Here is an 18,980-nt window from a genome sequence, read left to right as displayed (position 1 = left end):
AATCTGCCCACTTGGCACCTGAGCAGCAGACAGAACAGAGCAGACTGGTGAATCCATCCCAAATACTTTTTGGGGGAAATAGGAATCCATTATAATACATGGCTATAAGCTATACAGGAAGGATCTATTTTAGATGCCGCTAATATTTATTCGCATGTGCAGGGTTACTGGGTTATGCTGGTACCCTAATTTTGGAATTTCCTGATGTGTATGTTAAAACTCAGCCTTGCATTAACAGTATTATCATTTAAATTTCCTTTTAAAGACAGAGCAAAGAGAAGAGCAAGGCAAAAGTGCATATCACTGAATTATCCATTATAACAATTGCATTGTTTTGGAGAACTCAAGATTGATCAGCGATCAGGCCATATGATCAGACCTCAAAGAAAAAGGCACTACATATGCCTTTACTTAAGAACTTAAGAACGGCCATACAGGGTCAGACCAAAGGTCCATCTAGCCCAGTATTCTGTCTTCTGACAGTGGCCAATTCCAGGTGCCCCAGAGGGAATGAACAGATAGGTAATCATCAAGTGATCCATCCCCTGTTGCCCATTCCCAACTTCTGGCAAACAGAGGCTAGGGACACCATCCCTGCCCATCCTGGCTAATAGCCATTGATGGACCTATCCTCCATGAATTTATCTAGTTCTTTTTTTAACCCTGTTATAGTCTTGGCTTCCACAAAATCCTCTGGCAAAGACTTCCACAGTCTGACTGTCGGTTGTGTGAAAAAATATTTCACTTTTTTTTGTTTTAAACCTGCTGCCTATTAATTTCATTTGGTGACCCTTAGTTCTTGTGTTATGAGAAGTAGATAACACTTCCTTATTTACTTTCTCCACACCAGTCATGATTTTATAGACTTCAATCATATTCCAGCCCCCCCCCCCCCCTTAGTCGTCTCTTTTCCAAGCTGAAAAGTCCCAGTCTTATGAATCTCTCCTCATAAGGAAGCTGTTCCATACTCCTAATCATTTTTGTTGCCCTTTTGTGAACCTTTTCTAATTCCAATATATCTTTTTTGAGATGGGGCAACCACATCCGCAGGCAGTATTCAAGATGTGGGCTTACCATGGATTTATATAGAGGCAATATGATATTTTCTGTCTTATTATCGATCCCTTTCTTAATGATTCCGAACATTCTGTTAGCTTTTTTGATTGCACATTGAGTGGATGTTTCCAGAGAACTATCCACAATGACTCCAAGATCTCTTTTTTGAGTGGTAACAGCTAATTTAGAGCCCCATCATTTTATATGTATAGTTGGGGTTATGTTATGATTATGTTTAAGTATCTAACATTACTTAACTTTCTTTGCATTTCAAAGGGCTATTCTAGATTATAGCAGTAAATATAGATTGTTTGATACAGGATTGTTATGTGGAAGGAAGGGGATGTAGCTCAGTGGTAGAGCGCATGCTTTGCATGTATGAGGCCCTGGGTTCAATCCCCAGCATCTCCATTGTTTGGGGGGACAGCTCAGTGGTTTGAGCATTGGCCTGCTAAACCTAGGGTTATGAGTTCAGTCCTTGAGGGGGCCACTTAGGGATCTAGGGCAAAATCAGTATTTGGTCCTGCTAGTGAAGGCAGGGGGCCAGACTCAATGACCTTTCAGGGTCCCTTCCAGTTCTGTGAGATAGGTATATCTCCATATATTTATTTTATTTGGATAGGTGTCCCTGTTCCTGGCTTATTTGCTATAGACATGTTGGTACACTGATACCAGCATTTGGCGTGTCATTGGTACATTTATGTTAGAACACAGGAAGTTAAGATAAGAGTTTTGTAGTCGGTACTTCAGTAGCTGGGGCAAAGTTGTACTCAGGTAGGAATGTAGATATTATTTGCCTAATATATAAATAAAATGAATTAAAACTCTGATCTAAAATGGATGCTATATGAAACACCACTTCTATTCAGGATGCTGTCAACAACAACAAAATGTACTTCCAGGTAAATATATGCATCAGCTGCACTTGCCTGGAATAGTGTGTTATTATCTTGAACAAAGTTGTACTGCACAGATTCAGTAAGACATCTTCAATCTCTTCTATTGTCTGTTACCCCTCTATTTTCAAAATTAGCAAATCACATTCCACACTGAGGACTATGGAAATGTGTAGTTACCATTTTTAAAAACTAAATAATTTGCTTGCAATGTAGTATAACCATATTGGTCCCAGGATATGAGAGAGACAAGGTGGCTGAAGTAATAGCTTTTGCTGGACCAAATTCTGTTGGTGAAAAAAGACAAACTTTCTAGCTTACATGGAGCTCTTCTTCAGGTCATTTTGTTATTCCAAGCACAAAAACTCAAGACTTCTAATGTAAATGCAGTTCAATTTTTTTTTAGCCTTTCCAGAAAGTTGCCCTTATATTTACAGACTATATGCATTACCCTATATTTCTCCAGTACATGGAAGTATGAAAATGTATACCACATAAAGATGAAGTCTAGTAGTGGATATTGTGGCAAACAAGCCTATTTCTAAAGGTGTAGAAATCATTTGAGTAAAAATGTGCTAACAAAAAAACTTGTTAAAAGAACACACAACCCTTTCTGCACTTCCTGACAATCTACGATTCTTATACTGACATGATGCTATTTTAAATTCTCAATTTTACAATAATTAGAGCATTTTATCAAGACTCCAGAGGAGGAGTAAGACTTTCACACTGATTGCAGTTTTAATTTAAACGTAATAGACTTTTGCAAAATGTCACCCTAAAATTGACTATGACAAAGGAAATAAGGAAAGTTGTTGCCAAACTTTACTGTGAACCAGGATAAAAATTCTTCTAGATTCAAGGGAGTCTGGAATTTCCGTTTGCTTGTGGTTAACTATCTACGCAGTCAAACCTTGCAAGGCTAGTTCATCTCTTTGCAGAAAGAAGAAAATCTGGTACGAGGGGTGCTCAGATAACAAGGAAAAGCAGTTATTATTCTGGGCTATAACATGACATGTTGCCAAACCATTAGCTAGCCCAGTGAGCATCAGTTAGACCAGAGCTACTGACTGCAAATAGGTTTGGTACTTCAGAATATGGTAACCAGCTCCCCCTGCTGGTCAGCAGTAGATTTGTATATGCTGCTCACAAAGGTTCAAGTGCACTCATAGGTTGTATGGCATAAGTGGTGTTGAGATTGTTTCTCCTTTTATCACCTGGCATTAAGACATGAGCTCCCCATTATGTTGCTATCTTAGTCCTGAAGCAGCAGAGGAATTCAGAAACTGGCAACAAAGTGATCAAGGGCCTTGGAAGTGACAAGATTGAGAACTTAATCAGCTATTCAAGCAGGCCTTGAAAAGTCCCACTTGCCACTGGTGAGGTGAACTTCTCCTGGTGAGTCTAGAGGCTGATTCTATCAGCTTCTGAAGAACCTTCACTTTTTAATATTAAGCTACATTTCTAGCCTCTACCATTCTGAAGTAAGCCTTCCAAATAGGAGAGTGTCTCAGTCTTTGTTTAGGCATGTATATGGTCTATGGTTTTAGAAATAATCTCTTTCCAGCAGCGTATTATCCCCTAGACCTAGGGCAGCAAATTTGAGCACCCATGGAGAAGCTCCCCTCCCCTCCCTGCCCCCCCGACTCCAGCTCTCCTCCGCGAGCGTGCTGCCGCGTCCTGTCTCTCTCCCCTCCCTCCCAGAGCTTGCGCCACGGAACAGCTGTTTCGCGGGGCAGGGAGAGATGGGGGAGGAGGGGGAACACGGCACGCTGGGGGAAGAGGCGGGGCCAGGGGGGATTTGGGTAAGGGATTCAATAGGGGCAGGGAGGGGGCGGAGACTTTGGGGAAGGGATTGGAATGGGGGTGTGGAAAGGGTGGAGTCAGGGCGGGGCCAGGGGCAGGCGGGGCGGCAATTATTTCAGGGTCTAGGGGCAGCAAAATCATTAATCCGCCCCTGGCGCTTCCTGGTGGTATTGCAAGGACAGAGGATTAGCTACCAATCTTGATAAGAACATAAGAATAGATGCACTGGGTCAGACTAATGGTCCATCTAGCCCAGCATCCGGTCTTCCAACAGCAGCCAGTGCCAGATGCTTTGAGGGAATGAACAGAACAAGACAATTATTGAGTAATCCATCCAGTCCCTGGCACTCAGTGTTAGGGACATTCGAAGCATGTTGTTGTGTCCATGACCATCTTGGCCAATAGCTATTGATGGGCCTACCTTCCCTGAACTTATGTAATATTATTTTGAACCCAGTTATACTTTTGGCCTCCACAACATTCCCTGGCAACAAGTTCGACATGTTGATTGTGTGTTGTATGATGAAGCACTTCCTTATGTTAGTTTTAAGCCTGCTGCCTAATGTTTCATCAGGTGATTTCCAGTTCTTGCATAAAGGAGTAAACAACACTTCCTTTTGCATTTTCTCCACACCATTCATGATTTTATACACTATCATATCTCCCTTTAATAGCCAATTTTTTAATAAAAGTTATTCCATAGATGTGGACCCAAAAGAACATTACAAACTTTACTCATACTGCACAGTGTGTGTACATAGGAATCCTTATCCCCACTAGTGAAATGTAGCCACCCTTGAGTGGGAACATCGTAATTTAACTGCCAACATCAGCACTGCGTAGCACAATTTAATTTGGAAGAGGGAATTTAGGTTGGCAAAATGCAGTTCCCCAAACTGGAATTTCAGCAGGTTGATTAGGCTAACACCCAGTCTCCTGTGAAAAATCCCGTAAGATCTATTGTCAGGCTCTCAATTTTAGGAGGTATTTGAACATTCATCACACTATCAAAAGACACAATTATCTGGGCCCTTGGGGTCCATTTTAAGGTGTTGACCAGAATTACAGTACACTTGAGAGAAGTTCTGCAACATCCTTTTTTCCAGCACCCCCAGTTAGACAAACAGGCAGTGGTTCCTCTCTAGTAAGCACATTTCCTGCCCCACAGGGAATAATCACACTGGAAACCCATAGAAAATAAAATCCCAAAAGTAGATCATTGAGTGAATCTACACTTTCATGTATCTAATAGCATCCCCTCTTGTGTTCTGGTGCATAAGAAGAGTCCTAAGAATCATTGAGTTAACCCTCTTGCTGCTAGACAGACAAATGCTTCAGTGCTGCTGTTTCCACTGAGCTTTCTGTGAAATTTAGGAGTAGTGATGAACATGGGCTTCTGTGAAGAAGAAATGAATGCAATTAATCACCTACTCTGTAACAGACAAGAGTAGGTCTGAACAACAGTGAACAATGGGAGACATGGAGGGTGAAAACTCAAGTACTTTCAATTCTCTAGAGAGAAAGTTTACAGTCTAGGTTTAATCCTCTAGTAAAAACAAGCCAAACTGCTGTAGTTTCCTAGGGAAAAGATAATTATGTGTGTGAAAGTGAGTTATCAGTGTTACTTCTATGTCATTAGCCCACCAATTCTGACAATTCTACTTCCTAGCTCAATTCTCAGCGGGAAAGACAGCAGCTGAAGATGCCAAGGTACCAAAAAATATGAGACAACCACTCTTGCCCCCCAAAATAGGTAATTCAATGCAGTAATAGTGTCTAAAAGGGGGTTTCAGTCTCTGTAGCCCACAGCCCTTGTCCTTTAATCTCTGTATGACAGCAAGAAGGACCAATTTGTACCAACAATGGTGTGGACATCTGACCACTAAGAAGTAATCCTTCCAGCCTGGAAATTCAGGTCACATACAGTCAGGAGCAGCAAAAGGCCATCATGTGGGACGGCTTTTCACCACCACCAGCCTGGCCTGGACTCAGACCAACAGGTGAGAGATTAAAGTCTCTGTGTTCCACTAACTTTTCTGAGCAACCCAGTCCTTCATACTGAGGTCTCCAGTCTTCACTTTAAATGAAGTGGGACCTATAGTGTAATCGCTACATACAGCATCCTAGAAGTCTCTTCCATGGGGAAACCAGGTTAAGCATAGCAAGGTTCATGGTCAGCACCTACCCCCAGAAGCTCTTTGTTTTCTTGGCAAGACTTGGAGACTAGCTTCTCTAATTTAAAACAGAGAAACACTGCTGAAGGGACTGTGATTATTTTGTTGGTTTATTATTGGGATGGCTAAACCGCCTTATCACTTGACAAATGAAGCCCACATTAAGATAGATTATAAGTGCAGCCACTAACAGTGATGGAGCTCAGTGTGTCAGCAACTGCATTTTAACCCCTGAATTTCAGATGTTCTATAGTTACCACCAGTGTTTGATTAGTGATGTGTAGAAGACTGGACTTACTGCAGATGCATGCCCTCCTGGTTAGGTACGGTGTAGCAGCACCTTTGTCTCCAACTCCCCTTGCCAACAGTTGTGCTAGTTCTGTGGTGGGCCACTTCTTCTCATGACTCAGTCCTCCAGCGTCCAGCCAGGTCATGTGTTAGTTCCACACACCTTTCAGGGTACTCCACTCTCAAGTCTACATAAAACAATGCCTAAAGTTCCAGTGTCTTCAGCTTCTCTGGCTAGCGGTTATTAGGACCCACAGATCCTCAGCCAGGATCTTCAATGTCAACCATTCAAAGAAATCTTAAAGGCCCACAGCCGCCTTCCTCAGGGTTTCCTACTGGGGCTCAGCCTCATGCCTGCAAAATTCCTTCCTGCTTTTATTTCAGAGTTTGGCCTCACAGAGCTTCCTCCCTGGAAACTCCCTCCTCAGGGGCTGCCACAGGAGCCTACCCCTCCAAACTTCAATCCAAGCACCCCTTAAGCTTTACTGTCACTGCCTCTTTGGCTTCATTGCCTCTAGCTTCCCACAACTCAAGAAAACATGCCTAGACTTTGCAGCCCCTAGCCTCCCAGACTTCTTTCTATCTGAGGACCCACTAGGTCTGATACCAAACCTTTCTCACACAGGTTTCTTCTCTAACCCCTTTTCCACTGCCTTGTGCTCCTTCTTTCATGAAGAGCCAGTTGGGTTTGATCACCAATTATGCCTAACACCCCTCCAGGTGCCACACAGTGGCCTAAATGGGCTCAGGCACCGGTTAACCCTGGTTAACTAGTGTGGTGTTTATACCCCCACCCCATCGCATGACATTTCTAGGGGGAAGAGGGCATGCCACAGGACTGCACACCCGGCTGAACAGGGGGCCTCAATAAATTCAGAAATGGTCATGCAAACTCCAGAAAAAATATACAGAGAAGGGGGAAGCCATTCCACAGCTTGGGGATTACTGAGCTCATGTTGAAAAAGGAAATACTTTCCTAGGTGAGTGAGCAACTTTAATTTTGCAAGGCTGGAATATGCCATTAAAATACTGTGTCCCACCTTAAACCATAGATTTCCATTCAGTCCTGGTGTCTCTTTGCATCTCCTTCCTGGTGAGGAACAGCAGGGATCACCATTCACCTAGGTGAGCTAAAGCCTTTTTTGTACTGCCACACTCCTGTTATTGTTCTATCTATAGTCTTTCTAATAGCATTACTGCTGCATGTTGTGGAAGTGCCTTAGTCCAAGAGAAAACTGGGTGACCTGCCTGTGTTGTGTTTATTTCTGGTTGTTGTTGTTGTTGTTATTATCGGTATTGCAGTGGCACACGGACATGCAGATCAAGATCTGTGCTGTGATTGTGTTGGGCACTGTACGGACATGAAAGAAAAGATGGTTCCCTGTCCCAAAGCTTTTATGGACATTTATTTGAGTCCAAATGAGTCAAGTAGCAGCAGTGCCTACAGAGATGAGGTTCACATTATGGACAAGGCATGGGAATACGTGCAGTGTGCTGCACCGCATACACCCTCAAGTGATAGGGTCACCATAGTACCGAGTGGTGGAATAAAATACACACTGTCACATGTTCTATTTATATCACCCCAAGGGGAAGCTGAGGATGTCCTAAGTTTCAACAAGGCCAGCAGTTTCCACTATGGGCCATAGCACTGCCTGAATCTCTGAAGCACTGTGTGCTCTGGCCCCATTCCTGACAAGCCTATAGCTGCACCCCACCTCCTAGGGCTTGTGCGGGATTCCCAGAAGAAAGCTTTACAGTGTTGTCTACCAGGACTGAGCTAGAGGAATCCTCCCCCAGCCAGTTACAGGGCTTTTTGTGCCCGTGTACACCACCCCAGCACTTTTACCCAGCATAAAGGAGCTTGTGATGGGGAGCGCTGGGGGGAGTGGTGTTGAAGATCTTACCTTTGCTTCTTCATTACCACAGAGAGAATTCAGTGACTTCCTTGTCTGATATTGGGATGTAGTGCTCTTGTGCCACACAATGAAGATTGTACTTGTAATCCACAGAGAATCATAGGAATGTAGGGCTGTAAGTGTTAGGTTGGAGCCTTATAGTTAAATATATGTAACAGAAACAATGTGGGCAAAGTCAGTAGAAGGAAGACCAGTAGATTTATTTCTTAGAAACTTTTGTTTAAAAGTTGTTCACAGTATTTAAAATATATGTTTTCTGTGCATTACATATTTGTTTTACTAAGAAACTGTATTTTAGTCTCTCTTTGAAGTTGACTGGGAAGTACTAACACCTACGTATCGTATCAGCATTTTATGTACATAGCCCAGAGGGTAATTCTGTGTCATACTTTCTGAAAAATCTGAAAAGGGAAAACACTGTGCTTCAGCAAAGACTTAAGCTGAGGTGCAGGAGAAAGGAGAGTGTATGAGCGTTGTACATAACACTGCCACCCCTCTGCCCTGTTATACATGCTGATTTGGAGGTCATTCTGAGACTTCATACTGCTGTTATTTTCAAATTTGAAAAATCAGGTAATGTATCCAAAAGTGTCCACTCCCTACAGTTACTAGATGCTATGCTGGTTTGGGTTGTAGGAGTTCCTGAGCAGACATAGACAGATGACTGTAAGGATTTGATAGCTGAGGGAGGATCATGGGTCTGTCACTAGAGGCATGTGCCTGTGAGTTTATCTTTATAGCATACATTCAAATCAAATTTGTGCTCCATTCAGATCACAGAAAATTTGAAAATACCAAGGAGCTGCACAGAAAATCTGCCAAACCTGCGCAGTGGTCTCCTCTGATACCACCTCAAAGTTGAGTAGAGAGAGAAGAGTCTACCCTTCCCTCTCCCCTTTTCAGACATTAGAAGGGAACCAACAGCCCTGATAGCTACAAATTCAAATCTCACATAGTCTGTAGGAACAGTGCATTCTGGGGCACGGGTGCTCAAGGCCTAGCTATTCCAAAGGCAAAAGAAAATGTTATTCCTCCTCCTAATAACCCGTATTGGGAGAAAATATCCTTTTCTCAATAGATTCAGGCCCATGCACACACCCATTTTTTTTTATCACCAATGTACTAGGTGTAAAACGTAGCCTTCATCTTTTCAGACATGTTTCACAATGGGAATGGGGCCATGTCACTTAGTGCTGATCGAGAAACCCATTCTGAGAATCAATGAATGCTTAATGAGTTTCAGATTTTGAAACAGCATGAACAATTTTAGCTTTTGGCATCTGCAGCTATATTTGCTTTAAAAACTCAAATACTGTTATTTTCTGCATGTTGCACTTTCTGGAGAGTGACATCCCACAGGGAGATCATCTCAGCATGTACTTAGGGACATCAACCACTAGATGTCCTCATACCTCTTCAAAAACTCTGCAGTATTTCTGTGCATTAATGTTCCACATTTCACAATAAAAACTAGAACTGAACAAATAGTGGGAAAAAATTCCACAAATATTCATTTGGATTAAAACAATTATCTCTTCCCATGAGCCTTTCATTTTCATTTTCAAGCATTCAAGCTGTAGTAGTGCAAATACTCACTGAAACCAAGTATTATGACAAGTATCCTTCAGTATTTGCTAAAAGCAATTTTTCAGTTCTATAGTCAGTTGTAACGTTCTAATTTTGAAATTCATACTGCATTGATCAGTCACTGTTAAAAACAACTAATTTAGATTTAGACATAACACAAAGCATCCTCCAAGTTGGCTTAATGTGCCTTGCCATTACATAAAACCACAAATCATAAATAAATACATTAGGCTATGTCTACACTAGACAGCTTACAATGGCATAGCTGTACCGATGCAGATGCACTGCTGTAAGATCTCTCATGTAGCTGCTCTATTGTGGTGGTAGAGAGCTCTCCTGTCGACATGGTTAAATCACCTCCCTCCGACATAGTTCTGTGCACACTGGGGTACTGCTTATGCCGGCAAAACTTATGTCGCTCGGGGGGGAGGTTTTTCACACCTCTGACTGACATAAGTTTTGCCAACATAAGTGGTAGTGTAGACATGGTCTCATTCTTACCTGTCTTCAAATACAAACAATAATTACCCCACAATATCCCAAACTATGCCCTGTCCCTCTCACCTGGCCCTTCTTAAAGCCAAAACTAGACTAACTAACAAACACTGAATACTGAATATTCAGGATGAATTGTTCACAAGCTATTTGTGTAAGAAAAACAGTTTGTGAATGATTTTGGAAATATAGTTTCAGGGCCTCCCTGCCCTGTACCGTGTGCAGTCATTTAAATCTGTGCCAAGTGCTACAATTGTATTTTGGAAGGATTTCACAACCACTTTGCACAGGTTTATTTGACTACAGAATCATAGAATATCAGGGTTGGACGGGACCTCAGGAGGTCATCTAGTCCAACCCCCTGCTCAAAGCAGGACCAATCCCCAGACAGATTTTTGCCCCAGATCCCTACATGGCCCCTCAAGGATTGAATTCACAACACTGGGTTTAGCAGGCCAATGCTCAAACCACTGAGCTATCCCTCCCCCAAGGGATACACAAGGCGATGAAGAACAGTCAACATGGATTCACCAAGGCCAAGTCATGCCTGACCAACCTGATTACCTTCTATGATGAGATAACTGGCTCTGTGGAGATGGGGAAAATGGTGGACATAATATATCTTGACTTTAACAAAGCTTTTGATACGGTCTCCCACAGTATTCTTGCCAGCAAGTTGAAGTACGGGCTGCATGAATGGACTATAAGGTGGATAGAAAGCTGGCTAGATCATCGGGCTCAATGGGTAGTGATCAACGGCTCGATGTCGAGTTGGCAGCCGGTATCAAGCGAAGTGCCCCAGGGGTTGGTCCTGGGGCCGGTTTTGTCCAACATCTTCATTAATGATCTGGATGAGGGATGGATTGCACCCTCAGCAAGTTCGCAGATGACACTAAGATGGGGGGAGAGATAGATACACTGGAGGGTAGAAAAGAAATCTGATGAGGTTCAACAAGAACAAGTGCAGAATCCTACACTTAGGATGGAAGAATCCCATGCACTGCTACAGGCTGGGGACAGACTGGCAGTTCTGCAGATAAGGACCTGGGAATTACAATGGACAAGAAGCTGGATATGAGTCAACAGTGTGCCCTTGTTGCCAAGAAGGCTAACGGCTTATTGGGCTGCATTAGTAGCAGCATTACTAGCAGATTGAGGGAAGTGATTACTCCCCTCTATTCGGCACTTGTGAGGACACATCTGGAGTATTACTTCCAGTTTTGGGCTCCCCACTACAGAAGGGATGTGGACAAATTGGAAAGAGTCCAGCGGAGGGCAACAAAAATGATTAGGGGGCTGTGGCACATGATTTATGAGGAGACGCTGAGGGAACTGGTCTTATTTCGTCTGCAGAAGAGAAGGGGGGGGGAGGGTTTGATAGCTGCTTTCAACTACCTGAAGGGGCATTCCAAAGAGGATGGAGCTCAGCTGTTCTCAGTGGTGGCAGATGACAGAACAAGGAGCAATGGTCTCAAGTTGCAGTGGGGGAGGTCTAGGTTGGATATTAGGAAAAACTAGGAGGGTGCTGAAGCACTGGAATGCTTTACCTAGGGAGGTGGTGGAATCTCCATCTTTAGTGCTATTCAACATATTCATAAATGATCTGGAAAAAGGGGCAAACAGTGAGGTGGCAAAATTTGCAGATGACACAAAATCACTCAAGATATGTAAGTCCCAGGCAGACTGCGAAGAGCCTCAAAAGGATCTCTCAAAACTGGGTGACTGGGCAACAAACTGGCAGATGAAATTCAATGTTGATCAATGCAAAGTAATGCCCATTTGAAAACTTAATCCCAACTATACATATAAAATGATGGGGTCTAAATTGGCTGTGACCACTCAAGAAAGAGATCTTGGAGTCGTTGTGGATAGTTCTCTGAAAACATCCACTCAATGTGCAGCAGCAGTCAAAAAAAGCTAATAGAATGTTGGGAATCGTTAAGAAAGGGACAGATAATAAGACAGAAAATATGATATTGCCTCTATATAAATCCATGGTAGGCCCATGTCTTGAATACTGCATGCAGATGTGGTTGCCCCATCTCAAAAAAGATATATTGGAAAAGGTTCCAAAAAGGGCAACAAAAATTATTAGGGGTATGGAATGGCTTCTGTATGAGGAGAGATTAATAAGACTGGGACTTTTCAGCTTGGAAAAGAGATGACTAAGGGGGGGATATGATCGAGGTCTATAAAATCATGACTGGTGTGGAGTAAGTAAATAAGGAAGTGTTATTTACTTCTTCTCATAACACAAGAACTAGGGGTCACCAAATGAAGTTAATAGGGAGCATGTTTAAAATAAACAAAAGTGAAGTATTTTTTCACACAACACACAGTCAGTCTGTGGAACTCTTTGCCAGAGGATGTTGTGAAGCCCACAACTATAACAGTGTTCAAAAAAGAACTAGATCCGTTCATGGAGGATAGGTTTATTAATGGCTATTAGCCAGGATAGGCAGGAATGGTGTCCCTAGCCTCTGTTTGTGCTGGGAATGGACGACAGGGGATGGATCACTTGATGATGACCTGTTCTGTTCATTCCCTCTGGGGCACCTGGCACTGGCCACTGTCGGAAGATAGGATACTGGGCTAAATGTATAGGCGGCCGGTGAATGAGCCGTTGCGGGAGGCTAACCCCTGGCTCTTCCCTTTCTGCCTGAGGCCCCACCCCTCACCATCCTCTTCTACTCCCCCTCCCCTGCAGGAGCCCAGAGCACCCTCCCCCACAACCCCTCCCCCGCCTGGGCCCAACCCGTGTGCCCCCAGCCCCAGGTGAGCCCCTAACCCCAGCGCTGGGTGGCATGGCCCCAGCCCCAGAGAGAGGCCAAGTCCCCTGCAATGTGTCACATATGGGCACAATGGGGCACCCTTGCGGTAAGGACACACATTTACCATCCCCAAAACGTCACACTCATCACATAGTAATCTCATCTAGACCACATTTCCCTAGTTCCCTGGCTATTCTTTATAACCCCTATCATCCTCTAGGGGCTTACAAAATGATTGCTTAACAATTTGTTCCAGTATCTCTCCAGACATTGAAATTAGGCTCACCGGTCTATAACTTCTGAGGTCCTCTTTTTCCTCATTTTTAAGGCTAGGTAACATGCTTTCCCTTCTCCACTTCTCTGGGACCCAGCCGTGTCCCCTAGGCATAAGTAGACTAAACAATTGATAAGAACCAAAAGCAGTTCAAGGGGGCCATGATTTACTATTACCCGCAACATACCATTAATCTTATTTAATGTGGACTTTTTTACAAGTGTATTAGTATGTGTTGTGTTGGAACAGTTTTTAGTTTGTGAAAATAAAGCAATTAATATTTTTAGGGGATGGGTGAAAAGTAAGGGGACCCTCAAAAATAGTCCTCCCATTGACTCATCTGCACAACCATGCATTCATCTCCAGGATGTGTGTGACAGACAACTGCTCACAGTGCCATATTAGGTTAGCAAATGTATATATTATTAGACTGATGTTTAAAAAATGATGCAAGTGTTGTTTCAGGGATTTATCCCCCAAATGTCAATTACTGTAACGGTAGGATAAGGTCCTGATTTCCTGAAATTAAACAAACACCTGTTTAGAATACTTCTGACGACAGCCAATAAATAATTTTAATGACTTTTTAAGTGGTATTTTAAACAAATATCTATAGAAATGTGGCTGACCAAAATAAAAGAATGAAAAGACTTACTGCCTGCCTTCAATTAACTACTGAAGTGTTCAAGCCAAATGGAATTAATGGATTAAAAAAAATGATGTAACTTTTCTAAAAAAAAATATACCCAGTACATTTATAATCTGTACTGTCTCAACACTGCTGTCTTCCTTTATTCATTGTGTTTGACATCCCCTCTTTTAATACTTACAACAGAAAATTATTTTACTGACTATTAAGTCTGTTAATTTTTAATAAAAAGTTAGTAACTAACTTATGTCCGTAGTGTCTCTGAACTATTTAATTCTTGGGAGAAAAGAGGTGAATGCTAGTTAAACACCAAGCCACCTGCCAAAGCAATGGCAAGAGGGGATAAAATTGACCAACACAGGGCAGGGCTTAACATCTTTAAAGCCAGAGTTTCTGGATTTCCTCTTCCCCGAACTCCGATAAAAATCGAAACTTTTGCAATGTGCCCATCTCTAGCAGGCGCTCCTCACCCAACAGGGGCTCCAGTCTGAATAACTTGCATGTTTCCTCTCTCTTCCTAAGCACTGGCAGGACGCACAGTTTGTTTAATTAGTATAGGCAGGGCTCCAGCTCTGCCTGACTATTCACACAAGCAATGTCACAAAGACCTGGTGCAGCTAAAAGCTAACAAAGTGACTGGAATGAAGCCATCACAAAAGATGCACAGTAGTTTTGTACCTCCCTGAGCACACAGACCACTATCTCTGTTGTCCGTAACCCTTATAGTGAGTTTTCAGTACAATGAAATCCAGTCGGGGGGTGGTGGTGAGGAAGACATTGCTGACACTGACTGAGTTTTTAAGATCTCTCATCTCTGAACTATTGTTTTGCAAGTTGCATGTGCTAGTTTGAGGCAAAATCTCCTTTGCTATTTCCTAATACTTGGCCTTTTTTCCCCCTTTGCTCTCACTGTTGGTCTCTCAACAGAGCAGGATTCTGGTTAAGAGATGCAGGAGAGAGCATCCAAATGGGAGATATAATTGGGCTGTTTCAAACAGTGAAACCAGGACTCCCACGGGCTTCCAACCAGTGAAAGAGATTTCCCAAATGTGGAAAGTGGTTTGGAAGTGAGAGGAGGAATTTATGCTCACAACCTGGCATTGTTCCAGGAAAAAGCTGGCTGTTACCAACAGGAGGTGGGTCATCAAGCCTTCATAAGTACATACATTTACCTCCCATATAAAGAAGAGAGGTTCCTGTTCTCAACCAGGATATGCAAACAAGGAAACTCACTGGAATGAGACTGCTGGGCCCCTCAGATTTCAACACCCGGCTGTTTTCCCAAGAGAGCTGGTTCAACCTGCTGAATATTTGGACAGAAGCCAGCCTACACACTGACAACTCCCTGTGACTGAAAGCGTTGGGTTTGGCCTCTCCAGTGTCACCTCAATGTGTTTCATATGCGGGGGGGGGCCCTTCAGGTAGGAAGGGGGAGCTTTGCCAGCCCTATTTGGCACCTAACACTATGTGATCTTTACCAGTTGCTGTAAACTAGCTCCAAGTGGCACTTTTACGCTATCATTTTTGCCTGTTCACATTCAGATGTCACTAGTCTCCATTGCTTGTATGGAGGTGGATAGACTATGTCTAAGAAGATTTCTACTCTCTCCAGAGGTTGCTCTATACCACATATAATAGCACATCTGGAAACCTGATTATAACACAGCTCCATTTTGTAGTTTAGGTGGGACTTTAACCATGTTCCTGAGTAATGCTAAAGCTTTGGATAGTCCAAAAGCTAGTCCAGGTGAGCCCTCAATCCTGTGTATGCAGCACTTTTGCCTGGGCCACCTTTGCTCTGCACTGTGGTGTAATGGGAATCCTGCCAGGGAAACAATCATTTTGCATACAAATCTGTTTACATGAAAAATGTTTGCAGAACTTTCAAGCACTAGGATCATACTGAAGCAGCACAACAGCTGTACCACACCTGTTAATTCATTTATACAGCTATCTTTCCGAATTTGTGGCATAGGGATGGTGGGAGCCATGTCCCTCGATGTGCTGTGGCTATAGACAGTGAATAGAGCATATTACTCTGTGTGGGAGTTCAGCCTCCAACCTAAAAGAACACAAGGCCTCTTCTGGGAAGAGACTACCAGAGCGAGAGAATATTTGTCAATTTCTTTACAATGAAATACTGGAATTTCAGCATAGAAGGGATAGGCTTTGCCTTTATAATATGCATTCCATGGATAGTGGGGTCTATTTTCAGCAGGGTGCCACAAAGTTCCATACTAGGAGACTGGTGGTTGTTTACTGTATTCATGTTATCTGGGAAAACAGGTAAGCTATGAGGTGGCAAATTTTGCAGACGACGCACAATTACTTAGGTTAGTCAAGACTAAGAAGACTGAAGAACTTCACAGGGACCTAACAAAGCAAGGTGAATGGGCCACACAAAGGTAAATCAAAATCAAAGGAGAAAAATGCAACGTAATGTACATTTGGAGGAATATTTTGAACTCTTAATATATATTACTTGGTTTTAAATTCCCACACAATTACAATCACAAAAGGAGACGGGCATCAATATGGACAGTGCAAGGAAGTCTGCTGTTCAATATACAGTAGCAGTCAAAAAAGCAAACAAACAGAATGTTAGAATGCTTTAATGAATGGGACTGGAAATAGTGAAATATTACACCATTCTATAAATCAATGGGACATCCTCACCTGGAGCTCAGGCCAGTAACGTGTTGAGCACCCAATGCAGCAAAGCCCTCAAGCACCTGCTTACCTGTACATGTGTGAGGAGTCCCACTGAAGTAAGTGGTTAAAGCTAAGCATAAGTTGAGTGCTGGATTGGGGCCAGAGCGCTTGGCACCTTGAAGGGGACAGTGCCTGGAATACTGTATTTGCTTTTGGCCACTCTGTTTTGAATCAAATAGAGCAGAACCAGAGAAATCTTAGCGAAGATTCAAAGATGGAGGATGAATATTATACGGGACCTGGAAAAAATTCTATCTGGAGCTAGTGTGATAAGATTGGGACAGTTTGGTTTAGTGAAAGATGAATATGAGGAGACATGACAAATATATAAAATAATGACTGGTACAGAGAAGGTAAATAAGATACTCCTCATAACCAGGGATGCTAGAAATCTGTTTGCAATGGAAAAATGCAAAATTTGCATTTTTACAGAGACACTTTAGTTTTTATATTTTGTGGAAAAAATAAAAATATATACCAGGGGTCGGCAACGTTCGGCACGCGGCTCGCCAGGTAAGCACCCTGGCGGGCCGGGCCAGTTTTATTTACCTGCTGACGCGGCAGGTTTGGACGATCACGGACCCCACTGGCCGCAGTTCGCCGTCCTGGGCCAATGGGGGCAGCAAGAAGCGGCGCGGGCAAGCAATGTGCTGGCCGCGGCTTCTCGCGGCCCCCATTGGCCCGGGACGGCGAACCGCGGCCAGTGGGGGCACAATCGGCCGAACCTGCCGCGTCAGCAGGTAAATAAAACTGGCCCGGCCCGCCAGGGTGCTTACCCTGGCAAGCCGCGTGCCGAACGTTGCCGAACCCTGACATATACAGTAGAACCCTGTGCTGCCATCACACACACAGGACTATGGAAAATTGATGTTTCAGCCCCGGGTGGCAGGGGCTCAGCTGACAGCCCCATGTGGTGGGGCTCCCGCTGTCAGATTTCATTTTTTAATCATGGAAAAACACAGATTTTTATGTTTTTTTATCAGAGAATTTGGGGATTTTTATCATGGAAAACTAGGATCCCTGCTCATAATACAGGAAAAAAGGGGACATTAAAAGAAATTGAAATGCAACAAATTTAAAACTGATCATAGGAAATAATTTTTTACACAAAATATACTTCACCTTTGGAACTTACTGTCAGTGGGTGACACTGAGGCCAAGAACTTAAAGTGAACATCCACAGTTCCATTAGACAGCTGTCATGGTTCAGGGCTAGCTGCATCTCTGCCCCCTTTCTGGTCTATGAGTGCACGCTTCAGTCTCAGGCCTCAAGGCTTTACCTCTACTGGGGAGGAATTAAAAAATTCTCTTTCTCTTAGGGCCCTGGGCTCAAGTATCCTGCATATCAACTCTGCTGACCCAGCAGGTCTGACTGGATTCAGCATGTGCAGTTCTTTCCTTCAGGAGCATGTGACCTGTGGTGTCTATCGTGACGAGATGCATGTTTTTCTTACCTAAAGATTTGTAATAATTATTTGTATTACAGTAGTGTGTAGAATCCCTAGTCCTGGATCAGGACCCCATTGTCCTAGACGTGGTACCAACACCACCCAGAAAGACAGCGTCTGTCCAAAGAGCTTACTATCTAAGACAACAGACAATAGGTGGATATAGACAGATAAGGGAGTACAAAGAAACAATGAGATAATATTGGTCAGCATGATAGACAATGGCCTCGGCATACCAGCAACTTAACCATAATCAAGTTTTTTGTAGGCATCATGGAAAGGGAAATTTTGAGGAGGTTTTGAAAGAGGATAATCAGTTACCATCCTGTGAGGGTGACGAGGCAAGTCTAACTTCTTCAGACATCCCCTGCTCCCCAGCAGCATCCTGTGTCAGTCTGGTCCACCCAAAAAACTCCCTCCAAGAGCACCCCCCCCCTTTTGAAAGAAAATCCCCTTTTACATGGCTAGAGTCCTTCTGATCTTTTGGTTCTCAGGCCTTTTCTAATCCTGGCATTCTCTCTCAAGTGTTTGCTGAAAAATGGCTTATCGTGAGCTATTCTTCTCCCTTTCCTGCTTGTTTTCTTTACAGTCCCCCATTAAACTAAACCAATATATTCATTCCGTAAACATCCCAATAAACAGGTCAACATACAGTATTCATACATTATTACAGGGCAGCTCCACTTTCATCACAACAGAATTTTACAAAACATAGACGGAATATATCCTCTGATTTCAGGCATAAAATAATCATTAACAGACAGGGGTAAGGAAAAAACTTCTCTATGGGCAGGTTATTCCACAATTGTCCATTGGGAGGTTTCTTGAATCTTCCCCTGAGCCCTCAGGTACTGGCCATTGTCAGAGACAGGATGCTGGACAGGATGGACCATTGGTCTGATCTA

The 18,980-nt window shown here is 43.2% G+C and overlaps 1 long non-coding RNA gene and 1 other non-coding gene across 3 annotated transcripts; both read left to right on the top strand.

Moving 5' to 3' along the window:
- Positions 1-1,395: 1,395 nt before the first annotated feature.
- Positions 1,396-1,467, top strand: TRNAA-UGC (transfer RNA alanine (anticodon UGC)). Its single transcript has one exon. It is a non-coding gene; the product is annotated as a tRNA-Ala (tRNA).
- Positions 1,468-5,612: 4,145 nt separating this feature from the next.
- Positions 5,613-18,071, top strand: LOC122173935 (uncharacterized). Of its 2 annotated transcripts, none has more exons than XR_010592943.1 (3): positions 5,613-5,758; positions 7,273-7,345; positions 17,947-18,071. It is a non-coding gene; the product is annotated as an uncharacterized LOC122173935 (long non-coding RNA). The 2 variants fall into 2 exon arrangements; XR_006174988.2 differs by lacking the exon at positions 17,947-18,071 and adding an exon at positions 14,843-14,955.
- Positions 18,072-18,980: the final 909 nt, after the last annotated feature.

This window comes from Chrysemys picta, chromosome 15 (genome assembly GCF_011386835.1).
Source record: "Chrysemys picta bellii isolate R12L10 chromosome 15, ASM1138683v2, whole genome shotgun sequence".
NCBI lineage: Eukaryota > Metazoa > Chordata > Testudines > Emydidae > Chrysemys > Chrysemys picta.
This window is presented reverse-complemented; position numbering and strand designations above follow the sequence as displayed.